Source organism: Denticeps clupeoides, chromosome 16 (genome assembly GCF_900700375.1).
Source record: "Denticeps clupeoides chromosome 16, fDenClu1.1, whole genome shotgun sequence".
NCBI lineage: Eukaryota > Metazoa > Chordata > Actinopteri > Clupeiformes > Denticipitidae > Denticeps > Denticeps clupeoides.
This window is the reverse complement of record NC_041722.1, coordinates 4,923,135-4,951,131: the sequence shown is the minus strand read 5'-3', so window position 1 is coordinate 4,951,131 and position 27,997 is coordinate 4,923,135. Positions and strand designations below refer to the sequence as shown.

Below are 27,997 nucleotides of genomic sequence, written 5' to 3'. Positions count from 1 at the left end.
CGCACTTCCATGCAAAATGGAGTGGCCGCGGAAAACAAAAGGGGCCAAAATGATAGAGAGGGAGCGATGGAGGAAGAGCGGGTGAGCGAGAGGGAGGCGCTGTGCTGTTGGGGTGAAGGGGAATGCATCGGATAATGAGACATTTATTTTACCCACCAGCCCTGTGTGTGCGCAGCGCCGCGATGATACGCCTGTTTTCCCCCGGCCCCCATTATCAGTGCACTTGAACCCGGGATAACAATGAGTTCATGGTGACTGAGAAGTGCCGGGCCCTTAATTGTATGTATTTAGTCACGCAAACAGAGGCAATGGCCTGAGAATGGCTAGTTAGCCAATGACATCAGCGCAGACTTGCTAGGCCACGGGAAAGCCCGGCGTGGCCGTGGGCCCCGAGCGCCGCGGCCCGGGAGTGGTACCGCTTCCAGGCACAGTTACGCTTTAAAAAACCGTCAGTCACTCTCTCTCGTCTCTCCCCAGCGGCCTTTTTCTTTCCCTTCAAAAAAAAAAGGGGGGAAAACGCTTTTTTAATGTTTTTTTTTTTCGGTTCATGTTAGCTTGTGTGTGAGCGCGTGTGAGCCTTGTCAATCAATCGCGGTTGTCGGCAGCCGCACGAAGCCGATGATCGCATCATGATGTTAGTGTGCCTGACTTGCTCGGCACAAAGGGAGAAGCGAGCGTGTTCTCAAGCAGGGATGTCAGCACTTGAAAAATCAATCGCCGTCTGGGAGTCGCGTTGTGCCGAGAACCCCGGCCAGCGCCGGGACCCCGTCCGCCTCGCCGTTAAGGGCGGTGCGAATGCTCCGTATTAGCTCCGTATGAGCAAGGTCGCGCGGAGCGAACAGAGATAAGGGGCCGGAAGGAGGCACCGGCACCTCCGACCGGGGGTCGCCGGGTTTCTTTCCCAATCCCTTCATCCTACTTTTACACGTAAAACAATCGGTCTCGTTTTTTTTTGCAAATGGACGTTAACGCTTGGCACGCATGGCGCCCAGTTGGTGGTTCAGAGGATCCGGAGGGGCTTTGGGTGGGGGGGGGGCATGATTTTTGCTGCGGCGTTGCCTCCTTTCAGTAGCACAGCTGTGTTAGAAATACCAGTTAGGAAGGGTGCTGATGCAGCAGAAGCATTTAATACTCAACAAACAGTTATCTAAGCCTACGTCCAATAACTAGACACCACTGTAATGTGACCTACATACTAAGTGAATAAGAATTTTTTTGGCGAGGGAGGGAGGGGGGGGGCGAGCGGAACAGAGGAGAACAGAGGAGAACAGAGGAGAACAGTGCTCATTCAGCTGACTGTAATTAAATAGCAAGTAGCCTATTCCTCTCCTCTGGCCTTTCGCCTCTCACCACGCTGAGACAGTATAATGTGGCTGAACATATTGTGCCATCTTAAGTATTTCAGTGCCCTCCCACAATTCCTCTCTCTCTCTCACTCACTCTCTCTCTCTCTATATATATATATATGCACTCTGTTTCGCTCTGCCTTTCAACTTTAATATAAAGGATGGGCCGCAGGTTGTGGTCCAGACAGTGGGACGGTTCTGTGTGTATTTACCGGGGCTGCAGTGAGGAGGGGGGAGAAATGTCCCACTTTCAAAAACCCCAAATAAAGGCCAGAGCGAGCGGTAAACTGGGATCAGGTGAGGCTGGAGACGGAACCAGCCGGGCCACCGATCCACGGAAGCAGGTGGTGCACTAATGCAGCAGTGGACGCGCGGAGCTCCACCAGGAGAACGAAGGGAACAAGACAGTTAAAAAGAGGAGGAGGTGCAGCAGGGGAAACGGCAAAGTATGAAACCCCCCCTCCAGCGGCACACCATAAACCTCATCATCGGAACAGATGTCCTCACCTCTGGTTCCGTTCAAACACTTTAAAGGCTGTTATTTCGGATAGATCACATAGTATACTCTATACACCAGCGACGGGGTTCAGTTTCGGTTGTTCGTCTATGGCCAGTGGACGCCACCGGGGAATAAAAGGGAAGAGCTGAGAGGTCCACGGTGTTACACTGAAATGTCATTTTGCACAGGCAAAGGAAAACAGCTGAGCGAAGTAAATGATCTCTTTACCGTGACACACTCCGTGCTCCCATTCGGTGCGACTGAGATTATATAAATAACTCCAGATGAGTCAGAGTCTCAGTCGCAAGGCCTCAATTCCGAAAAACAGGATTTTGTTTTCATTAAACAACGGCGACGGCAAAAAGACACGGGGAGGGAAAAGGGGGGGACAATCCTAGTGTGGATCAATTACCACACCTCAGGGGTGGCTTAATTGAATTCTACTCTACAGCTGCCACATATTCGGCTGGTTGTAGGTGTATTTGCATGAATGTGCCTCACGTCTGAAACCAAAGAACCATAAGATGGCACCGAAGCAGCAAATCTCTATCCATAAAACACTAAACATGGATTAGTTTTACATTCATGTGAAGAGTAAAAGCGAAAGGCGACAAAAAAGGGCACTATTTTCGCGTGGGGCTTCTTCGCTTGGTCAAAGGCATCCTCAGATTTACAAAAAGCAGCATTTACAGTATTTACCAGACGCCCTTATCCAGAGCGACTTGCAATCAGTAGTTACAGGGACAGTCCCCCTGAAGACACTCAGGGTTAAGTGTCTTGCTCAGGGACACAATGGTAGTAAGTGGGATTTGAACCTGGGTCTCCTGGTTCATAGGCGAGTGTGTTACCCACTAGGCTACTACCACCCTGTTTATCTAAGTGTTGAAGAAAAACTGACTACCCTGTTTGTTGGTGTGGAAAAAAAAATTGGTGTTGGTGTGTCACCCAGAACATGATCTTTAATGATGTTTTTTTTTTAAATATTTTAAAATGGGATGTCAGATGATTGACAGTTCTCATGCACACTGCTTCCTCATTCTGGATGGTTTTAACCCCGCACCCAACAATATGTCTTTTTGTTTATGTAAATGATGAGGGCTTCTTTGACATCATTTGACGTTAGTGAACGAGCCCCATGCTTAGTGGCAGTTTGAATAAAGTGCCCTTCAGGTCATTTGGTACGATGTACATCAGTCACGTTTTGCTGTAACCTTTCCTTCTAGAGGACCATGGCCAATATATCATTTATTTATTTCTTTTCATTTGCCACCTATCGTTTCTGTGAGTGGCAAAAGATTTCTGACAGATTTTCTGGGCCATATCTGCCTCTGCCTACTTCCACACTGTTAATTCAGCTGCTTTCAGAGTTTTTCATTGCCCTTTCTTCAACTTTCCTGCATTACAGCACTCAGGGAGGAGGCCCTGGAGAACGAGCGCGAGAAGCATCAAGTTTTTTTTTTTTTTTTTTTGGTTCCCCGGAGAGCTTTGTTTATGAGCAGCGTTTTCATCACACTTCTATTTTTATCCCCTCCCCAAATTTAAGCTCCTGTGTGGTAACCAGCCCCTATTCAGGAAAGGTCCCTTTGTAAACTTAAATACACCCCAATGTGTCCTTCAACAAAGACCTCTCCCTCGCTTTTTTAATGCTTTAAGTTTAGGTAGTCTGTGGGTGGTGATTTTTTAATCAAGCATTAGTCCGGATCTTCATTCAATGCCACAGCGGCTATAAAAATTCATCAGGATTAACATGACCTCACAAGCAAAATTAAAGTTCCTAAAGTACACAATGGGGGTTGTATCTTTTTTAACTTGTCCTCAGGGCCTTGGGAACCGAATTGTTTCCTGACAAAGTGCTCCTGCCTCGACAATGGCCACCTTTCAGCCCCTACACACGGACTGCCTTTAGAGCCAGAGAGGGGGACTTATTTCACATATCAATCAAAGGACGAAAAAGGGGGGAGAGGGAGAGACCCTCATCTGGGCGAAAGTGGTCCTTCAAAATCTGGTCGTTCTTATGCAAAGAATTAAGAGAGAAAGCGAGAGAAAGCGATGGGGAGAGAATGAAAGGAGGTGAGCGAGGGAAAAAAATCGTCGTGTCCGTGGGTCATTGATAAACAGCGAGTGAGAGTGAGGTGAGTCACTTGCACTAATGTGCCGAGCCGCGACTCCAAACATCTTTGACCCCGTGCTCTGCGGCACCTGGGATGCAGATCTGGAATGGGCGCGCCAGACGCCATGGGCCAATGCATCAAAAACGCCACTCCCGCCACCCACCGTGGAGACGGCACGCTCCGCCCACTTATCACGCAGGAAACTAATTGGCCGTCGGACTCCAGTAATTCCGCATCACATTCGACCCCCTCATCCTAGATATAGAAGGGACCTATAAATATAGTATTTCTGGACAGGTGGATTAATGAGGCTCCTTAAAGGCCTTCTTTATAGGTCAGAGCTGGAGAGGCTGTGCCACACAGGCCTAATCCCCCCCCAAAAAATCATCTCATCTGTGCCTCAATTCATTACAGTCGAGATGGGAGAGGAGTGGAATGGAACAGGGGAGGGTCTAAATCAAAAAATGAGCCCACCACGTAGAGTCAGACAAAAAATAGTAATACTGACTCTCTGACATAAACCATGTATATGCATGTCTATGTGAGGGCATGGGCGTGTCCGATTGCAATAGAAAAGTAAACGCAGCCATTTTCCCCAATTAGCTGCAGAGGGGTGGTAGAATTGGGACAAGGCTTCTTTGGACAGGGCACTGACATGGAATTATGTTAAACCTAATTAGATCAGGGTAATAGCTTTAGGGCTCATATGATAGATGCTGGCCTATGGCTCCTACAGCCAGTTTTCTGAATATTTCAGTTTGTGTGCGAAAGCCGAATTCATCTCCTCTTTACAGGTAGAGAATGACGGAGCTGCCCGCTTGTCTGCCAGATGCCCGTCCAGGTGATGGAGGTGCAATATGTAATCTAGATAAAGTATGACTTCATTTACTTTGTGTCTACACAGTACTACACCAGCACAATGAATAGAAACGAGTTCATCTAACTAATTCATTCAACAGTTTTACATTATTATCCATCAGATGAGGTTTGTTTTAAAAAAGTCAAAAGTTCAGACACACCTACTCTATAGAGCTTCTATGGAATATGAAAAAACTAATACATGAAATCATTGTTCCGATTGTTCAGGATTTTCTCTCCCAACCTTCTTGACTGCATCATGAGATCATCATGAGCTTGGTGAAGGAAAAGAAGCTACAATAAGTGGTCAACACCAGAACTCTTTCAGGACCTTTGGGAAACTGCCCTTAGTCCAACTTAGCCAAGAACATGAAATGTTGTCATCACAGCAAACATTTGTTGGTCTGAAGACCCTCAAATGAAAGACTTTTTATGCAATTTCATATTTAGATTTTAAAATTTTTTTTCTTCCTCAATGAAATGAAAAGTCCCAAAGAAAAAAACCCAAACTATTCTGACAATATACTGATAACTGATACAAAATGTTACAAATAATGATATAGATACTGTAGATATGCATACTGTATTCTTATGCTATGTTATATCATGATATGTTATATATAGAATTAATATGTATAGTTGCGGGTAACTCAGTACAATGGTGCATCTGAACTTGATGTGGGTGTGTGTGTGTGTGTGTGTGTGTGTGTGTGTGTATGTGTGTGCGTGTTTGAATTAGCGCACACTGTGGAATTCCACCGTCCTCCGCACACCAGCTCCCTTCTGTACGCTCTCCCATGACATAAGCCTGAGATTTCATAAACCCCCATGAAAAGGCTGCAGGGCAGGCCCGATTCACAGCGCGTTAGTGATGGGTCATTTTGCCCTTTCACCGCAAGCGGGCCGGCATTACTGCACTCCTCACTACAACCACACGTCCACACGCTTTTTTTATAAAATGCACTCTGCTCGGGGGGGGAGGGGGGGGGGGGGGGGCAGAGAGAGAGAGAGAGAGAGAGAGAGAGAGAATAAAATGTTTCTCTTCTGGTGTCAGGTCATGACGCGTTAATGTCGCTTGCCGACATCTATCTCGTCTCAACACCTTGAGGGCATCTCCCTTAAATGGAGGAATTTGGTCATTATGTGACATTAACCTCATTAGAAAACACTCTTTAGAGGCTGAAAGATAAAATTGATTTACAGCTGCCATTTCCACCACTGCTCCTCCGATCAATTGTTAAACTATCCCTTTTATGGCCCACAATCCCCTGCTCCCCGCGCTCGCCGCTTCCTGTCTCTGTGCCAGGTGTGCGCTGCTACGAAGACGTGGCACAGTTCACTGCATCCCAATGTGAAAAATACCCTCTGTGAGCGAGCATACCCTCTCCACTCACAATAAAGCAATATGATAGCTTTTAATGTGTGTGTGTGTGGGTGTGTGGGTGTGTGTGAACGTGCGGGTAAATGTCACCACTTCCAAACTGTGACAGCTGGGTTTTGTGCGGACGTTTAAGCCAAACACTGTATTTCTTTGATGAATCGATAGCGCCGCCTCTCCTGCCCGCCGTCCGCCGCGCCCTGTCTGACGGATTGATCCGCGGCTTCGCCGCCCTGCAGACCAGAGCACTTCTGAAGTATGAATAAAATATGGGCAGCTTCGGTTTCATCGGGGGGGCCGCGAGCAAGATGGCGCTGGTCACATGGCGCGGGTCACATGGTCTCCTTGATAATGGGGTGTATTGGCCATTATTAATCTGCCAAGTTCCTGTGACGGCGTTTATTAGCTCGACCGGGAGCGCACTCTGGAGAATGGCATTTCAGAAATAATGTGAGCCTTCAATTATTTACACCATTTTTTTTTTTTGTTGCGATAATGATGCAGTTTATAACAACAGACCCGCCCCGTTCCCTTTCACATACATGGACAGACACACACTGAATATCTTCCCACTTGTCTCCCAACTGTGACACACATTCACTTAACGTCATCTCCCCGAGTTTAGACTGGGCGGCGGAGTGACGAGAGCAAGGAAAAAATAAAAATGAAAAAATAAAAAATTACCCTCACACTACTGCATTTAGGCGTCAAACTCACAGGCAATCTTGACTTTAATATAAATAGATCTAAATCATCTCGCTGGGATAGATTTTTCTCCTTTTTTTTTTTTAACAGGCTATCAACAGATGAGCGCTACATTTTCACCCACACCTCCTCACCATATTCCCTCCGAGCTGCTGAGGGCATTCCCGCCAGCCCGTTAGAAATAGCTGTGGTGTGAGCGAATGCTGGCTAGACGCTGTGTGGCACGCCCACCGCCCTGCGGCCCGCCCCGCTGTGACCTGCCTCGCGACCGGGCTGCTCCGCTCCACCTGTGGGTCTGAGTGGGGGGTCGGTTACGCGCCTCGGACGCCCCGGCGGCGGCACTGAAGGAGCCATCACTCCCGCAACCGGACCCAGGCTGCCATAGCGAAGGTGCTTATCAGATTAAACAGGAATTAGGGCCGAGCACTGGCTTCTGTATATTTATACATAGACAAAGCGGTCATCATCATAATCATCTTCATCATTACGATCATCATCATCATCATCACCCCATATGGAGTGCATCAGGAGAATTAGCAGCGGTGGCGGTGGTGCCACCAGGCGCGTACACACACAGCTGACACAGGGCTTATTCACCGAGAACATCTCCCTCTCTCCCCCTCTCCCTCCCCGCCTGACTCACTCGCTCTGTCTGTGACTGTCTGCTCAGCTCTGGCCGGCTCTGGTCCTGGAAGGAAAGTGCTGAGCTCACAGTGCCCAACCCATGCCACCTCCACCACCCTCGCTGTCTTCAACCCCTCCCCTGATGGCTTTCCCCATTTAAAGAGGGTGACGTAGAGCGGATGACGAAGCTCCTGATACTCACCTCTGACCCTCCTCCACAGCAAAGGCATCCAGCATTCCAATTCATATGCCCACCCACGTTACCTCTATATATCGATTTAAATCGTTTTTTTTTTTTTTATTTAATTCACCTCTTTTCTTCAGATTTCACTCTTCCTGACAACGCGATCTTCGCATGTTAGATTTATTGGAGGTGCTACACTCCACCACAGTCGGTCCTTAACTCCAGGCAGGCCTCCCAAGGCTCGCAAAATGCAAAAATGCGTCTGCAGCCGGCATACAGATTATGGAACGCAGCTCGCCTCATATTAACATTTCTTTATTTACTGCCTTGTGATTTATTTTTTTTTTCCGCCTGGGAATTTAATCAGACAAGGCGAATTCGCTGACTCAGAAGAAAAAAAACGCATTTTCCTCCTCCGCTCTGTTTATCTGTCCGTCTCCTGTTTATTTATCTTTTTTTTATTTTTCTCCTTCTTTCTCCCAACAAAAGCAAGAAAAAAACAAAAAAACGACAGAATATGTGCGTTTCTGTGTACTGCAACGTGGCGCGTTTGATCTTGACATGTCTGAAATGACCACAGCTATCAAAACGTCCGGACTGGAGGTGCTGTGGTCTGAGACATGTGTGGGGCGCAACGTGTCCAAACGCACTGGGACATGTGGATGTTGCTGCTCTCTCCCTCCTTCGGAACGAAGTACGACGTTTAAAAAAAAAAAAAAAAAAAAAAGCGCCACGCCACTCAACGTGAGCTACGGGTAATGGAGTGCGAGAGGCTGCGTACCGCAGGAGAGGGGGAGAGGAAGGAGGAGAGCGTTTGATGTAAAGTGATGACAGCTGTGCTTGGTGCTGGCTGCGGGGGTCTGCGTGTGGTTTGACTCTGGGGTCAGCTGCCCTTCGCTAAGTGAAGACTGGATGTGATATTGTTCTAGTCATCACGGCCATCTGATGTCAATTTCACACAGCGGTGGGACCCTCCACAAGCCGGTCCTCACCACCGACCACACGGGTAATAAACAAAAACCGATACACACACGCACCAAATTCCCCCTACACACACACACACGCACACACACACACACACACACGTCTATTCAAAATAAAACGCACCCTACTAATACTTCTGCGCAACTTCACCCCATCAAACAGCCAGTCTCCACACACACTGTCGCTCTGACAAAATGGATGCGCCATCCAAAGCACGGGCGGGCGCACACTGGGTTAAGTCAAGGGTAAATTGACGCCTATGTTTGGTGTGGCCACCTGTTCATGCTGGATGACAGCGCGGGGGCGCCCTAAGGGTTAACTCCGGTTTTGGACGGGGCCTTCGAAACGTGCCCCCATGTGGTGCAGACTGGATCAGGCAGTCCGGCTCGCCGGGCCCGGAGCCCAGTCCACCCCTGGACCAATCGGCATCCACCAAATCCCAGACTCGCTCCACGGGGAGTCAGGGGACTCACCCGGCCCACGGCACAAGGCGGATCGGCGCTCACGGTACATTATCCACAGATCGGCCTCGCCCGCTCGCTCTAGAGGGAAGGGCCGCGTCCTTCTGACTTTTTAATAATGATGCATTTTGACCGTAAAATGGTTAAACCACCAACACAAAAATGAAAGATTCGTGATAACGCTAACGTAACCCAAACAAAGATATGATTTACTGCATACTGTGTAAAAGGCCTGCACTGCTAGTAATGAATAGAATTGTGATCTTGATCTTCGCGGAACTCTAAATAGTAATATTTATTGCCTCGAATTGCTGATTTGTCTTTACGTCAACCGAGATGTGTCCTGCCAAATGAATGAATGACAATGTATGAACAACTAATACGTCCCTCCAGGTTAACCTCCCCAGGCCACTTTTCAGGGTTACTGTGGCCTAAAATGCCTGATTTCACATCAACTTTTGTCAGAAATAAAATATATGGAAAAAAAAAATTGCTACACAAATTCCAGTGTGTTTAGGCCTTACTTTGGGGTAAAATGAATGCAGAAATTGTTTACCTTTTCTGTATAGTTCATTTAAAAATGTACTCGTTCTATCAAAAAAAGTAATGGAAAAGATTTGTTGATTGAATTACTGTTAAAATCAAGACTTGGAATCCTGGAGGGACTGGTTAATGATTTTGTTATTATTATTCTATGAGTGTGTCTTTAGATGACACCCTGCATATACACTGGATCTCATTAATGTGTATATTTTGTAGCTTGTGAAGGCACCTTGAATAAAACAGATTACACAAAAAACCCGAACAGGAAGCCAAGTGACCTGTTTTACAGATTAACCCCCATTTTAACATGATTATTAATTCAACCCTATTGTTTGGCAAGCTATTTTTGTTGCTTATAGTTGTCACTGAATGGATCCATTGAGAAATGCACTAAAACAAATACAGGTCAAGTCTATTCAACCTGTCCTGACAAAAAAAAAATGCCCACTCAAACCCAAAGGTAAAAACCCCAAGACACTGCATTTAAACCCCCCCCAACAATCATCTGCAGAGAGAAAACAGCATTCTGTCTTTCAGCTCGGAAAAGGCAGAAATATTCTAAGAGGCTATGAATTTGGTGGCGCTGAATAGGATGTTGGTACATGTTTTACTAAAGGAAATATAATAGCACACTATTATTAGATCACATTAATCATGAGGGTGCCAAAGGCACTGACAGCAGCTCTGAAAAGGATTGAAAACGTTGGTAATGGATATAAATTACCCATTGTGTGATAAAAGGATTTTTTCCACTAAGAAGGTGGGAATAAAACAGAGAGCTTCCTGATGCGTGGATGTAAAATATGGAATAATACAGGTTATCGTCGTGGGATTAAAATTTTAAGGGAATCAGATAGTGACAGAGGGGCCTTCGTTTAAAGGGCCTATAAAAGTATAAGAAATTAAAAGGAGATTAAATGCTGCTGTGATAGAGGTAGCGAGGACACAGGCTGGCATGGAGGGGGGATGGGGTTGCATGGGGACCCAGGCAGGGGAGTAGTTTTGATAGAGGTCTGTCAGTTGGCACAGCGATAATGAGTCACGTCTCTCTTATTCGGTTATTTATTGTCGACTTGGCTCGCAAAACAAAAGATCAATAATTTTGAGCAAATCTAATGTTGTCCCTGCCGCTAATGCGCTCGTCCATCACAACTGCCATCCATACGTGGGAGACAGACTGGAATTGCGCTTATTTGCGATCAAACACAATTACATCATATGGCTTTAATAATACGCGAAGCCTCCCTCGACTACGTGTGGATGTTTGATTATGCACATGTATATATATTTATGCGGATGAACGTGTCACATGTGAGCAAATGATAATGCATGGTTATATATCACATGCATTTCGCTCATTTCTCACCAAATCAATCTTCATTTCGCTCGCGCTTTTTGCTCATTCACTGAAATATGGAGTATCACCGAGACATCGGGACCCCACCCTCACTTAACCACGTCTCGTACGCATCCCGCCATGCCCCCCTGGACTCTACGGCACCTAATCTGGGTATCGGTGGAGTATGGGACGTCACCACCCCGCTCCTGGAGGACGGGCCGCACCCCCCTGCAGGGACGCTAATGACGACGCCCATCAGCTACGCGCTGACCGCCGGAGAGCCCGCGCCAGCTGTGCCGGTCTCCTTGCTTCTGCCATAGAGGAGGTGCGGGGTTCCGAACCTACACCTCCACCTGCACGTTTTCGAGCCCTGGAGGGGGAGGCTGTGACTGAGGGTGCCCCCCCCCCCGTCACACTGACTCGAGGAGACCACTGGGAGGAACCAGACAAGAGACAAACACAGTGTTAATGACACTCACAGGTCTGTCTGCGTCGAAAGTCACACAAATAGGAAGTCATTAGCACTAGCATGCGGGGTGAGGCTACGGAGTGTCAGAAATCACAGCTCATAAAGACAAAGATTTCTGGCTACATCAGAATCACGTCCCGAAATATATCATAAAAGACGAGAGCGTGGCAAGTCTCTCTCGTGGGCAGCAGATTAGGGGGTCGTGGGAATTCTCATCGACACGAGCCGAAACTCAAAACCTGCTTGTAACGCTAGATTGAAAAAGGTGCGATTGTGCTCACGGTGCAAATAGGCCACGTGAAGTACTTCCCTCCTTTTCAGTAACTCAAAAACCAAAGTCTGCCATCATAAATCACTACTTAACAGAACTTTTTTTTGCACTTGGTTGCACTCATTTACAGTAGTGCATTGTCGTCAATGCTGCCAGTTTCAAAAATTCACTTTTAGAAGTTTCTGTATGTGAGACAGACTTAGAGTATGAGTATGTAAGAGTATGTAAGAGGTTAGAGTATGTAATTTAATGTAAATTTGTTTTTAAATGACCATCTTTCCATACCGATGTCTTTCTCACTCAAGCATGTGTTACCCACTGGTACATTTACAGCATGTATCAGACGGCCTTATCCAGAGCGACTTATAATCAGTATTTACAGGGACAGTCCCCCCCTGGAGCAACTCAGGGTTAAGTGTCTTGCTCAGGGACACGATGGTAGTAAGTGGGATTCGAACCCGGGTCTTCTGGTTCATAGGCGAGTGCGTTACCCACTAGGCTACTACCACCCAGTAACCACTGGTAAAAACTACTCATAAAGACGTATTGAGAACGTCAGCTTTTTGAAGAACAAGATAAAGGTTGCCTGTGACAGAGCAAGCCACCACTGTCGGGTTCCTCTGGGTCTCCGTTACACGACCTCTCCTCTCCTGCTCTCTCTTGCTCTCAGGAGAAGCAGAAGAGTTTCCCCCTGAACACTTAAAGATGCCGTTTTTTTAAACATACATATCAAAGCCGGCGGTAGAAAGCGACACACTTCCTCACGCCTTTTGTGCTCTGCTGTGACGCGCTTTGAAAAAGGAAGGGGGGGGGCAGGAGGGGAAACTGAAAGACATCCAAAGATCTCTTTTCCATCCACTTCCCCAGACTGGCAATACATCATTTGTATTGATGCAATATTAAATTTCAATATCGCATGTCAAAAGGTACAAAATGATAGATCATAGCCTAACTAAATGAATTATTAAAAGGGATACGCTGTGCTGCGCTATCGGCTTCATTCCCAATCAACTGCGTCTGAAAAGTATAGCCTGATACTGGCAGCGCGTCAAAGCCCTTTTCCATTTGCTCGCATATTCTTCTTCGCTTTTCCTTCTCCGTTCGTCTCTCTTGTCTCCTTTCTATGTTTTTTTTTTTTTTTGTCCATCATAATGAATCTGGATTTGTACACCCCCCCTCCTCGTCCAATCCTCCAAAATACTCCCACAATGCAAAGCTGTGTGCGAGCGGCGTTTCCGATTGTGGGGAATGCGGGTTTGTTTGCTTTCTTTTTTCCGTCCTGCTCGGCGTGGAGAATGCGGCCCGTTATCAGATTACTCTAATCTGTTGCTTTAGTATGTAAAAGCAGGGGGGGGGGGGGCTCTTCACTGTATCTCTCACTCTCTCTGCTCTCCTTCCACCTCTCCGGCCCTAAAGTCGGGGAGGGCCGCGGAGACAAGGAAGGGAGGGGTGAGTAAAAGAGAGGAAGAGATACCTCAACAAAGTTTAACACTTGCACTGTGCGCGGCTATACGGAGCTTTCACGTTCGAGGTGAGACAAACGGATTAGGTGTCGACTGCACAGCCCATTTCCATCTACGCCGCAAAAATGAAACAATATTGCAACTATTGCAGATCCATCACGCCAACATACGTGTATTTAAGCCTGCGTGCGTGCATGCCGGGAGTAATCGCGACCCCTGGGGAATTTGATTGGAGGGTCCAGACTGTTGGATTGGTGACCCCGCCCCATTAGCGCCCACAGCACATGTTAACCGGTTTCCCTTTACAGCGGCACAAACTCCGCTGCTGTTCTTTGTCTGCAGGTTGCCTTTTGCCCTAACAATGCTCCCTCTCTCTCCCTCTCTCTCTCTCTCTCTCTCGTTTCCCTTCCCTTAAACAACAGAACACAGAGGAGTCGTTAGGACCCTCTCTTCATTACTTCAAAAAACCAATCATTAGACACCAGAGTATATACGTAATTAGAAAATCACTTCCTTTGCAATCCTGGCTAAGTAGTTTACATACTGTAATTACAGGGACAAAATCAATTTTTAATCATTTCACTGATTGGGCTCATCAGCTCAGTAGGAACATTGTATCCTGCTTGTTGTGCGAAAGCAACATCTGGGCTAAAACAATTACCCTTTTGTGTTCCAAAACTATTCAGAACAGGGCTTTCTGCAGCACCCGACGGCTGCCACCGAGCCCCGGCGTAACCATCACTCTCCTTCTTTCTCTCGCTCTCTCGCTCTCGCTGTCTCTCCCTTCTTCTTTCATATATACGTTTGTTTCCTGCCTGCCCTTGACTTTACAAATCAATATGTTACAATAAGCCGCTCTTGAGGGGGAAAAAAAAGAAAGCAGCATATTGCTTTATTAACACCTTTTTTCCCCGTTCCCTCCCTCCATCTCTCCCTCTTTTCTCTCCCCTGCTTTTTTATTGGTTGCTGTTTTTGTTTGTCGCCCGCGACTCAATCAGGGAAAAAAAAAAACGGAACAGATTTTGTTTCGCCTGAAGAAATATCACCTTATTAATAATACGTGTTCCACTCAGCTAACAATTAGAGTATTATTTAATGCCCGACCGTGGCGTTCGCACACCAAATCTACGCTTTAATTATTCTCTTTTTGGTTGTTGTTTTTTATGTGTTCATGAATGAGAACACAAAGGAGCAGAAGCGGGCGGCTTTAAAGGAGAAAAGAAGAAAAGTGTCGAGGAGAAAGTGCAGGAGTGACGTATTAAGAAGCGGAGTACAGTATTGAACTTTAAAAATCAAACTGTTCCTAATATGTCTCAGCCTTCAGTGCATAATAAAATGCTTTGTATTCCTCCCCGGCCGACATCGGATCGATCCGCATTAGGGCGAACCTTCTCTCTCACTTTGAAAAGGGAGGAAATCTGATTTTGAAGGGGAGAGAAGAAAAAAAAAATCAGTTAATGCATTGATCACCCTCGGTGTATGCAAATCACATTTGCCTCTATTTTTTGACGGATCAATGGGGTTAATTAACGGATTCGTTTAAACTGCACTTCGGAATCCAGTTAGAGCCGTGGACCTCAGAAATCATCCCGCCAAACCCGCCCTCATCCATGGGGGCGTGGAGAGGAGTGTGTGTGGGACCATAAATCTGGAAATCCAATTGGGCCGCAGGCTCGGGCGGAACTGTGAACTTACAGGTAGATCATCAGGCAAGTGGCAGTAAAGCCACAACGTGAAAAGTTCCTTCCAGCACCGACTTTTAGAAAGAGAGGGGGAATGTCTCTGGATGAATGAAGTGTGTGTGAGTGTGGGGGCGCCGGCCAATAACAACGCTGGGAGCTGCAGGCCAATCAGCAGATGTGGCATCAGCAGAAAATGTCATCTTTTTGGCGATGGCGGTGCTGGTGTTGCACTGCTCAGGATTAATAATGGACGCTTTTTGAAATTATTATTATTCCCAAAATGCTCTTTTGTGATTTGCTTTGAAGGGGGAAGCGCTGGGAAGATCAGCGGCGCGAAAGGGGGCCGCTCATTTGGAGAGCTTTTTCCAATTATACAATTAGTCAGGAATGTAGGGCAACAGCCTCTGTGTTCCGATCATTCCGACCCTGGAAAGCGTGTCTTTTTTTTTTTTTTTTATCGCTGGTTGTGCTCAATATAATGAAAAGATTGTTTTAACGGGTGACATAGATGACCACCCCCATGGAAGGCCTGAGTGAAGCGCTTAAACATATTCCAACACAAAAACACAATCCCGACAACGATGGGTCAAGTCATTGGATGGTATTTTAAATTTAAAACCTGCGTTGTTTTCATTTCTTACTTTGATTAGTATGATTTATTTATTTCATTTGATGGAAAGATTTTAATTCCATCGGTTGCCCTTCCCATTGTCCTTTCGCTAAGGATCACATAAAGCATAGTACTTTAATTTGGGTAGAGGGGAAAAAAACACACACACACACAATAACACAACAGCAACCATCTGCTTGCCTGTGGATTTTCTGTAATCGCTCTTTACTGATTACACTGATGACTACATGAACCTCTTAAATAATTATCCTGCAATAAAAAATGCTAAATAATTATTATCATTAACTCCTACCAAGAATGCTGCCACTCCAACTAATGCAGTCTAAACTGTCACAGGCAGACAGTGTGTGTAAGATGTCAATCACCACGTGATTTAAACAATGGCTGGAGATGAAGGGGCTATGGGATAAAGCCCGCCTTGTTTTTTTTTTTTTTTTATTATTATTATTCTATAAAATGAGAATTGTGCTCACAAAGACTCATATTAGCTGTGGTGTGTTAATTAGCCATCACAGCATGAATAGAAAATGTTTATCTGGATTATTATTATTGTTAATATTATTATTATTAATGTTGTTCTTGTTGACATTGTTATTTTTATTCTTCAGTTCTATGGACATAAGATACGAGTAATAACAGACCCAAATGTTCACTACATTAGAGCAACAATAGAACATCTTGCTTCCATAAGAGCCAGGCATGCGCAGAACGCAGCTCTTCTCTGTTGTAAAAGAAAATCGTATACCGTCCTGTCACTTTCACCGTAAAAAAAAGTATTTACATGCAACCAGGATTTTTTTATATATAAACCAGCTTGACCTGGCGCATGGGATGATGACTTATTACCGATTAAGAGAAAGATGCGGTCCAAAGGAAAACCTGCAAACAATTATTCACGAGAAGAAAGAAAGAAAGAAAGAACATAGGAGAACTCAGCCATAAAATGTCATAAAAAGGAAGAATTAGGTGCGAGAGAAAGAAGTTTGGTTAAAAGCCCGCGTCTTTCTCTATAGGAAACCTGCAGCAGGCAGACCCAATCAGTCGAGCCCTGATGCAGACAGATAATTCACCCCTGCTGTCACATGATCCCCCATCAGTCTCAGGGACGGGATATATATCGCCGGCAGCTCCAGGAATAATGGGTGCACCTGTTTACCGTGTCACCTCTGTTTGCTAATTGTCTCCTTGAGCTACATTGGGGAAGTAAATGCGTCTCCTGTCTGTGACAGGCGGCCGTTTATTTGGAAATCACGTTACTTCCAGCGTGATTGTTCGTTTTGCTTTTTCCTTTGCTGTTCCAGTGTGTGTGTGTGTGTGTGTGTGTGTGTTTATGGGGGGGTGGGCATGGTGAAAGTTAAATGAGAGTGCCGCAATACAGATTTCACTTCCTGATTAGGGGAGGTGACAGCGCTCGGCTGAAAAGTTCACATCCACTTGTTTGGTGGAGAAGGGGAGCGTGACAGACATCTTTAATATCCTCCTCTTTCTGCGCGATCAATCGGCACGCCAGCCATCCATACCTCCAGCCCTGACGCGGCTGCCACGCGGCAGCGCCGGGAGAACAGAGACAGGTTCGCGCGAGGGGGGTAGACATGAGCCTGTAAACAAACACGAGCCAGGCGGGATATACAGCCGCGATGCTTCTGATATACCTGTAATTGCGGCTTCAAAAAGCCGAACATGCTCGCACCGTCCAACTCTGACAGCGAGACGACTGCCGCTAGTTCCTCAACTTCCCGCCATTTCATCTCGCCGCCTAATCTTTTGATACGCAAACTCCAGCGCGTCGCGGTGCGTAGGCCTCGCCGCGTAGGCCTCGCCGCGTCTTTCCTTCCCTTTTCATGTCCGGCCGCTCGCCGCCGTCCTCGTGCCCCGTCCTTGAAGTCACCGCTGCAGAACCGTTCCCCCGCCTAATGACCAGAGTCACTCTCGACCGGCGTCCGACCGCACGAAGTGTTCCAGGACCCACACGTACACACGTATTTATTTTCCTTACGGCCAGAAGAGAACGCGGGGCGAAAAAAAAGCCTCCAGAGCTCTGAGAGCGTCACCCGATCCCCGTTTCAAAGGCTCCCGCTTAACGCAGGACAAATAATCAGGCCAGTATAAACTATGTGAACTAAAGAGCCCCGCTCCCCTTTAAAGTAGCACATAGCCCCCGCCGGTCAAGCCCTCCCATAGAGACACACACACACACACACACACACACACACAAGTATACACAGAGAGAGAGAGAGAGAGAGAGAGAAGAAGAAGAGAGGAGGGCAGAAGCAGGGGTGCAGATGCGAGGCTCGAGAGGGCCACCCCTGGAGACGGAGAGGAGAGGGGAACTCTAATCACCGTCACTATTTCAACACAGCACTTACTTACACACACACACACACACACACACACGTTACACACAAACACGCGCACCGGCGCGACCTCGGTGACGCACACACAACACAGCGCGCAGACAAAAGCTCGCTTGCCTTAAGTCACATTCCAAATTGGATCCCAGGAGTCTTTTCCCCACCTTGTTCACCAAAGGCATTGTGTATATTGTGCGGGTGCTTAGCATATGCCGGGTAACCCGATCGCTCGTTCGTGCGCCTGTTTTCCTTCAATTTTCGGGTTTTCTCACCAAGCTGCTTCCCATCAGGAGCTTAATTAAATTATAAAACACTTGGTGTATATCTGTTATGTTGGATGGTGGGGAAAAACAATATACCCACCCGACACCCGGTGACAGAGGGAAGGGAACTTCAAGTGACGGCCTGCATGACAGAGGGGAGCGGGAAGGTGCCTCGAAAAGCGCCCGGCTGATGTTTCAAGTTCAGTGCGTGAGCAGTTTGTCCGCGGGATAGGTCAGTCTGGACCGGTACTATCGGCGGGTCAGCTCCGGGTAGCTTCGTGGGCCGAGTGTAGAGAAAACTATTTGATATTTATTCACTTCCGCGATCGTATGTTCAGAATAGAAAAAAAAAACGGGCGCGTCTGTGACATGGGCTGATAGCGTGTTTGAACAGATGACCATTTGCGGTGTTTGCCTTTGAAAGTGGCGTGTTGCTCCAGCGATAATGGTGCGGTGACAGCAGCTTAGGAAGAAAAAAAAAAAAGAGAAGAAGAAAAGAGATAAAATCATATAAAAACAATAAAAACAACGGGGGGGCCGTGTGCATTGTTGAGGCCGGGAGAAATGCAAAAGTAACGGGCGAAGGCAGTGAAGTGTTGACTTTACAAAGGATGCGATCGAGGAAGAGGAGGGGAAAGAAAAAAAGAAAAAAATACCCCCTCCACCACCACCGCCCCCCCTCGTACCCCAAAACGTCTCCAGCACTACAACAGCCTGGCAGCCGGAGTTAACATTTTCACAGAAAATATTCCTTGCCTCCAATAGTCGGCCGTAATTCATTTTCCATCTCTGTTCATTAATCATTGTTAAAATTAGTGATCCATTTCTTCCACTCTGCCATCTGCACTCAGCTTCGTTACAAACATGACACCTTCCCGCATAATAAAAGCTGACAGGCACGAGGATGCCTTTCCAAATAGCTTTCTGCATATGTGCACCTCTACAACTGATGCTGTTGTCAGACAAAAGTAGGTTATTTAAGCTCTGCTCCTGCTTTAACAATCCAAACACACACAACGTGCGCGCACACACATGCCAGACATGCACATGCAAATACACACATGCCAGAAATGCAAAGATACACACATGCAAACAGGCGTACATGCGTGGCGCAGAGAATGCAGATCAGGTACAGATTTATACATGCACCAATAAGTCATATTTAATGTGTATGTGTATAATGAGTATAGTTCCTTATATAATGTAATAATGCAGCACATGCTTATAAACTGACTAAATGCGCATTTACAGTATTCTATAAAGGAAATCTGTGTGTGCGTATGTGATGTGTAAAAATCAGGTTAGTTGTCAAAGGTAAGAGCATGAACGGCTCATACCACAGACAACAAAGGGGCTGTTGTGCTGCTTAATGTGTTGTTTAGCTATGCAGTTTTTGTTTTTTCTTTCTTTTATTTCACTTTAGATTAGCTCGACTCCGCTGCTTCGGATTTTCTTTCTTTGTAGAAGGGGGTTGTTTAGCTTTATTCCTCTCAGGCCTGAAAAAAGAGGCACTTTTGGCTTCACAGGGTTGCAAGTGTGTTTTCTTACTTATTACATCACACCTTCATTTCCCAAATGGGAGCTGTGCAGCCCTGACCCAGGCCTCAGAGAAAAATAATAAAACATATTTCACCTCTGCAGACACTCAAATGATATTTCCATTTGATAGAGCACATGGCATGCTGGGACACACAAACCTTTTGTTCTCCGCAGCGCATGTGAGCGAGTGAGTGGTTGTGGGGTACTGTATTAAACGTCCCCATGTGTCGCTGTATGTATGAACGGTGTGTTTGCAGTGTGTTCCGGTGCATGTGCATGGTATATTTATATTAGTCGTGTGGTGTCTGTGCACGCAGCTCTGTTGGCTTGGGCTCAGGAGCCGGTTGGCTGGGACCGAAGGGTCGTCTGCTTTAATGAGAAGCCTGGACCAGATGATGCCTGACACGGAGCCGGCAGAGCCGCAGATCCAGGCCAGAAGCCTGTGTTTGCTTTCTCCAGGCCTGAGCTCCATTCCCCCCGGTCCCCCTTTAAGTCCCAGTCGAGGCCCAGGCTGTGCGCCGGGCCTCCCGGGTGCGTCTGGAAGTCCCAGGCCTGTGCCATTAATCTATATAATGCCCTCCAAGAGCAGGGATTTTTCATACCGCTGACTGCCAAGGTCTAGAGAGGGCAGGGGGCTGGGCCACACATTCATCTGTGCATCCAACTGGCACCCACGGGCACAGGCGCACATTAACGCACTCGCCCACAGATGGACGCACGAGCGCATACATACATAAAAAGCCCACGCCCACCATCTACAAAGCTCACGGGTGTCAAAGGAACACACAACTAGCATCACACTAGCATCAAGACGGCGTTGAGGACTGATTCTAAATCATGTTGACATTCAGTAGCGCCGGGCCCAGGAGAACACCGCGACTCTTGCGATTCCTGCCATCCGCTAATTTGGTTCTCCTTAACCCACCCCTCCCCAACCTGCCCAGCCCCAATCTCGCAGCCACACAAACACACACACACACACACACACACACCCTGACACGTTTAATTTCAGGTTCCCGGCACATCTGAATTACAGAAAAACTGATGAGGGACGGAGGCCAGGGCCCTCCGGACTGATTAGCATCATTTAAGAAAGCCGCCCGGTGGCCGCCCTGCCTGTGAAATGGGTGGCCTCTCGGCGTTAGGAGTCAATACCCAGTAAACTCATTTGAATTGAGCATGGAGAGGAAGGGGGGGGGTGTAAAAAACAGGCACTCCAGAGTCCAGGCCACTGCATGCCCCCCCTCCCAACTCCATCTCACGGCCCTCCCTATTCTCCCCCCTCCCCCTTTGTCTACAGCTAAGTGCCCCTAATGCATGTGACCGTGGCGTCTAAGGTAAGGCATGCATATATATTAAGAATCAAACAATGCACTTTTTCAAAAAGGTATACAACAAAAGCAAAAGCATTTTTCTACCCCCTCTAAATTAGATAAGCCATGCAAATGGCTTAAATTTTTGTAAAGCTTTTGAGAAAATCCTACTTATGGCTGCGGTTCTGTGCCAAAAAGTTCATCTGGCCTGTAAATTTAAGCATGGATTACAAATATTCAAATCATGAGCTTACTGTTCAAATAAACATTTCCAACAGGGAGAAAGTTGCAAGGCATACACTTTCAACATAATTCCTCCTCTGGCATCGCCCTCCCCTCCCTCCTATTAAAACAAAACCTCTCCAAAAACAGAGAGGAGGGGGAAAAAAGCAGAAAATAAAAAGGAAAGGAGTTAAAAGTTCACCTTTTTGTTTCTTGTCAAACACCCTTGATGAAATATCTAATTAAGATAATTGTAACCGCCTATATGGTCTGGGCTCTCAGGGCTACTGTGGTTCTGTTCTGACTGAGTGGGACAGTGGGGCATTTCCGAAGGTTTACTAAAGTTGAGGAAGAATATATCCAGCAAGAAAAAAAGGAGATTAGGCCGGTCAGCTGCTCGACACATGGTAGAAATAATAAGCACTGAAGTCACAATGATTTCAGCTTTTTGTTGGCAACTTTATTTTTTTATTAATAGTACCATTATTACATTTCTCCTTTTAATACAGCGTCATGTCTTTTTGGGTAAAACAAATCCAAACAACACAAGAAATCTGGGTGTGGCATTATGAGTACATTACTGTCAGAATTTTGACCTTGAAGCAGCCCACCCAGCCACCCACCCCTCGCGTTTAGGTGTCTCTCGCTGGGCGAGAGAGGGAGAGCGAGAGAAAGAGAGAGAGAGCAGAGGAGGGGGGGGGCTTTTGTGATGACAGCCGGTGTTACCCCGGGATTAGAATAGCCCCCTCGCTCCCGACCAAGAGAGCGGCATTAAAGTCTTCCACATTTGCGAAATTGCAAACAGATGCAACTCAAGTACCTGCAAATAATCTGCCAAGACCAATTTCAAAAGGGAGATTTCAAAATATGTGGAAGTCATTAGGACGCATATTATTTTTGCGATGAGCAGGCGGTCAGGACAGGCTCCAGAAGCAGATGGGTGCTGCTTTTATTTAGCGGGGGGGGGCAGAAGGGGGCCAACGTGTTATTCCACCATAAATGAAGATATATAACGCCCATGAAACAATTACTCCCAAATATTGAAGTTTCAAAGGCAACAAAAGAATGTCAAATTCCTTTTTTATCAGCGCCCGTTGCAATCTTTCATCTTCCAGGAGGCTCTTTTTGCTTGTCGTTTCTGCTTCTTCGCCGCCGCCGATAAGAAGCGAGACAAAGAGATCTAACAACGGTGTACGAAAAAGTGAAATATTAAAGGTAGGGGGAGAATTAAAGGCTCCTCTTTTCTCTGAAAGCGGAGAGACGTTCCAGGTTCCTTATTTCCTGCTGTTGTTATTTATGTATGTGTTTGTTTGTTTGTTTGTTTGTTTATTTATTTACTGTACAACAAGCATCTGAAGTTCGACTTTTTCTTCCCGAGCTGCTTTCTCTAATTAACGATTTCGCCAGCGAGTTCTGCGGCTCCCTTTCACCTTCTTCCACAGAATACGTACCTATACCGAACGAAACGGTGCGATTGGCACAGGAGTGTGTAGGGGGGCGGAGTCGGGTGGGTGGGATCTACTGCCTCTCCACCCCCCCAGCCCACCCAGAAAAGGCCGATCAAGATCAGTGCTCACAAAACAAGGCTCATTCAATCAAATGCCTCATAATTGTAACAGTAGGAAGTGTTCAGGCATTCCACCCACAACAAACACACTCGCTTCTTGTGTTCCGAGGGACGTCACAGAATGCATTCCCCAAGTTCTCAGTCTCAGGACACACACACCATACACTCTCACTCACACAGGGTCGGCCATATTATTCGCTTCCTGTCTCATTGTAGCAGGCAAAGGGAAAATTCTGTAATTGAGCGGTACAGAACATGTGCCCTCCCCGCTCGAAGATGACAGATGGATTATAAAAACTTCAAAGGCGAGCATTTGGAGCACCAGGGGAGAGATGGTAGGTATTTGAACTATCATTCTTTACCCAGGAGACAATGGCTGCCTGACATGGTGCATACATCAAGGAACAGTGCAACCACACACACATAATCTCTCTCTCTCTCTCTCTCTCTCTCTCTCTCTCATTCTCTTTCTCTCTACCCCCCCCCCCCCCACACACACACACACACACACACACACACACCCTCCTCCCTGCAATATATTTAACATTCTGTTATAAGCAACTTTCAGTCAAGCACAAAACATATGAGGTGGGGTGATGGGGGTGAAGGGGCGGGAAACCACGGTGGCTTGTGGGCCACATGCGTTAGATATATAACAGGCTTAATGATCATTATTTATGACATTTCCCAAAAAAAAAGAAGGGTTGGGAGGGGGTTAATTAATTTATTTAGTAGCGATCTGAGCATAAATCATTCATGAGTTGAGCAATGACATGGATTGCAGCACATTTTCTGAAAACTTGAGAGGCGATGCCAAGCAGACTGAACGAGAAAAAAAAACGGGCATCATCGGTTTCTCCGGTTCTCTCTGTCTTCTTCTTTTAGAAATGGCTGTGATCTATTAAAAAAACATGGCCATCTGTCTAACTTCCTTCGCAACGGAGGCAGCCTATGGGCTAACTACTTTTAATAATATAAAGACAAGATGTGGGCCTTGCCACGGCGCATAGCAAATTTAGAGCGCCGGAGCAGGAGCGAAATACCTCTGATCTTTAAAAAAAAAAAAAAAAAAAAGAAAGACGCCGCCTCCGCCGCCGCCGTTCCGTGTTCTCTGCGTTCTCTGCAACTTTAAAATGTCACTTCTAATCCTGGCGCACGCACGCGCACACACACTGCGAACACAGAAGCTAATCACTGCTGACCCCCGGAGTCACACCGTTTAACCCCAGCCATCCAGCAACAGGCCCGTTTCAGGACAGACGGGAACGCGGCGTTACTCAGATGTCTCGGGCTCGTTTGTTCCATTTGGTGTTTTAGGGTCAACAGTAAGACTCTTTAGCAAAAAAAAAAAGACGCGGTTTTGCATTGTTAATCCCAGGGCCTTAACTTTGAATGGTGTCCTGCCCTTTGACCCCCAGATGAACCACAGCGGTGCCCACGATGGGTATCGGGCGCCGAGTCGGACGTAGCCGATCGCAGGCGTATGCCGGTCACCTTGTTTTAAACGGCCGTCAGGATTTGGCATTTTAATCTCAGCGGATCGACTAGTCGTCCGCAGTGGATTTCATCCTCCCCTCTTTTTTGTGGCTAAATCACAACGGTTTTTGTTTTTCCTTTCAAGTTCTGGCAGTGGAATTCTGAGATCATTTATTTGTGCGTGCAAGGCCCTAGAAAGTCACAAAAAAGGCGGGTGAAACTTTCATCACAACAGTTTCAAATGAATAATTCATGCGTCGCTTTTGGGATTGTCACCCATCATTTTTTATTTTTGCAACTTACACATTCATGCGCCACTGTGCCAGTCTTACACTAGAACCATATATATATATATATATATATATATATATAATCTCTCTCTCTTTCTCTCTCTCACCACACAAAAGACGTGTCTGGATGCCCGGCAGCATGTGTGAGCCGCCGCCGCTGCCCCTCCTTCATTCTCATTACGCACTAACTACGCTGTTTGATTAAAAAAAAAAAAACAGGCCGAACCTCCATAATTAAGATCACTTCGAAGATTACCGCCGACAACAAAAGCGCGGAGAGAGGCTGCCTGCGGTCAGAGAGAGTGGATGAAAGGCGGGCGGAGGACGAGTCTGACCTCTTGTCTCCGTGCTCCCGTCCCTGGATCAATCGCTCTGCCCGGTGGGAGAGGCTCCCCCGCGTTGGCGTCTCAGATGGGGCTGAAGCTCACGGTACGAGCAGAGAACCACACACACACACACACACACACACACACACAGTGTACGCATTTACATCCAACGAGGAAAGCAAATAAAGAAGTGATTATTCAGATGAGTAAAGGACGTTTTATCATCTATCACGGATCCAGCCCCTCGGCTGAGACCGCCCAGGTTAAGTATCCCCCCTTGAGGGATGTCTGGTGGGGGGATCTACTCTCCCTCCAAGTGACCCTCGGGCCCTCGTCTCCACCGGTCGGAGGTCCGGTTCCCCACGCGCAGCCCCACACACCGACGGCCATTGGCCGCAACCGGGAGACCATTAATAAATCAGGGGGATCCAGCGCGCGCTGGGGAGCCCTGAGGCTACGACGATCAGAAGGCCAGAGCGGGAGCGAGAGGGAGGTAAACTCGATTTAAAATCTGGAGAAATGCCGCTGATTCGGGATCGCTGTGGATCATCGTTCAGGGGCGGGCGGGGGCTTGAGGTTCACACTTTAAAGGGGACCTCCCACGATGAGGAGGAAGAGCGGGGAGGGGGAAAATATCTCCCATGAATCTTCTCCGAAAAAAAAAAAACCTGGGGCCGTTCTAGCTGGTTGATCTAACGATGACTGGTCACAGAACCATCATCATGCAAATTTAAACAGAGCCGATCTTTTACTTCACTAATGACTGTCCACACGTACAGCAGAATGCGTTAATTACCAACACCAGACCAGTGCCCTATCTAACACCGCTCATCAGCGCCAAGAGCAGAGACTCGAGAAAAAGATTTAATGCACGCTGTCACTGGTCATGTGACTGTAACCAGCGTTTACACTTTACTCCCACTGCGTGGCGAATGTGAGGGTCACATGACCAGTGGCAATAAAAAGAAAAAAAAAGTGAATAAAATAAAACAGACACTACACACAGAGAAATGACAGTACCACTGTGTACCTATATGGGTACAAATGCTTTTCGCTAAGGGGCAGCACCCTTCTGAAGAACAACAATGAACCCGTACCTTTTTAGTACCTTAGTCATCTGTACCATTTAAGGCACAACTTGTGTACCTGTCATGACTGGAATTTATAATTATACTTACATATAAATATGATAAAGTGGTCTGCAAAGGGCAGCACACTTGTCGTGTTGCCCACGGAGCTGGGCATAAGGAGCCACAGACATGGGGAGGCTGGGTTCGAACCGGCAACCTTCAACTCACAGGCACAGAGTCCACTGAGTACGCTGCTATGTCTGACTGTCTGTGATTTTTTTCTGTCATTGATGTATTTTCATGTACATTCCTTTTGTCCTTTTACAAACATGAACATCAGCCGCTTTTGGAAAAATTGGTCAGCTCCACTAGCCATTCCATCACTATTTCAGCTAAATCTCACAATTTACAATTATTTTTGTTGGGATCATTTCCATGTGGTGCAGGTTCATGGGTACAACTATGTACTTTCCTTTAAAGGTAAAACACAAACACCCTGTCCTGTACTTTTTAAGGACCAGTTTTGTACCTGGAAGTTTTAATATTGTACCCTGTGTGTACCTTTATTTCTCTGTGTGTACTGATAAAAAAGAAATAGAAAACAGATTTCTTCACTTTAAACGTATTCTGACCTTTCGGCCTTATCAGACAAAGGCGCATTCTGGATGACAGAATTCCCTTTTTTTATGTTGCCATCTCCACTGTAGCTGTTTCAGTACTTTTGTCAGTGATTTCGTGGTGGTAGCGCCGAATAAAAACATGTTAAATAAGATGGTAAAGGTCAGATAATGTTACTATGAAGGGAGTTCAAATGCTTCTTTTAGAAGAGAAAACCTGCTTTTACAGCGGAGAGAGCAGTGTAAAATGAGAGAAATGCCACACTTTAAGTCCTAGTGTAAAATATTTGACAGAAGTGGTGGTGGTGAGCGCCGCTGAGACCTCGTCTTAGAACAAACCGAATTTCCTGTTTTCCATTGCAATGCATGGTGAGCAAGGGATGATGGGATGCATCTTTAAGTGGCTGAGCTCAGTAAACGACAGAGGGTGACTGTAAGGCCGTGAGCCGGGCAGCATGTGATGTAAGAGGCGCTCTAATAGTAAAAACTCCCACAGCTAATCCGGTTAAGACAGGAGGAAATGCCGGACCTCGTGTCCTCGGCCGCTTCTAAAAATTGCTACTTCCACACAGCCCCCCCGAGTGGCCGGCGGGAGGCCGGGGAGCGGACTGGAGGGTGACCCATCGCCGCTCGCGAGACGGATTCCTGTCCGCCATCGACCCCACGTCCCTTTTCCATCATGCTTTTCCAGGCCGTTACTCCGCTAAGAGGGCCCGCCGCTGAACGCGCCGTGGATTGTGTTGTCCGCAAGCACTGATCCTCGCTGACAGTCCAATTTGCCATCCAGGGCGGATGGGGGGGGGGTCAGCTTGGCCCGAGCCCCCAAACCCGCTCGGCTTTCCCCCAATTACAACAATTCACGCAAAACGGCATAAAGAGATGAAACACCAGAAGTGCGAGAAAGAAATCGAGGCTTTGTGATCAAGATGAAAAAAGATTGCATGAGCAATAACAAAAGGGAAAAAGAAGAGTAACAAGAAGAAAAAGAGTGTGTGTGTGTGCGTGTGTGTGTGTGTGTGTGTGTGATTTGTGGGAATGGTAAGAGATTGCCGGAGATGTGCTTTGGGAGAAACGGCAGCCGTAGTGTAGAGGCGTCTTAAGGCTTTAAAGGCGCGTAAAGGAAGCAGCGCGTCTGGGGAATTCATGGCAAACGCTCTTTTAGAGTTCACCTCCGTAATAACGCAGATAAATAAAGACAAATTCCCTCAAGTAAATACTGCTTAACTCGCACCTTGGGCTGCCGCTGCTTAACGTGACTCACGCAGGACTGACAGTTCTCTTAAAAAAGAACGTTCCTCTCGGTCCCTTTCATGCTGGCTGCTCTGCTGCGTGTCAGCACGAGCGAGCGAGCTGATCTAGGTACACGCGGCCATTTCAAAGTTCCCGGCCACTTAAAAATCTCCTCGCTTTTGTTC

The 27,997-nt window shown here is 46.8% G+C and overlaps 1 protein-coding gene across 8 annotated transcripts in view; it reads right to left on the bottom strand.

Annotated features, from left to right (window-relative positions):
- znf536 (zinc finger protein 536) overlaps positions 1 to 27,997 on the bottom strand; it is a 158,489-nt gene that overhangs the window by 123,733 nt on the left and 6,759 nt on the right. Inside the window, exon 1 of one of the 8 annotated variants that reach the window (XM_028955737.1) lies at positions 7,724 to 7,808. The exons of 5 other annotated variants lie outside the window; for them this stretch is intronic. The gene's annotated coding sequence lies outside the window, so the exon portion shown is untranslated. Of the gene's footprint in view, positions 1 to 7,031; positions 7,253 to 7,540; positions 7,583 to 7,723; positions 7,809 to 27,997 lie in introns of those variants that run through there. 2 more of the 8 variants (XM_028955738.1, XM_028955736.1) reach the window with 2 other exon arrangements.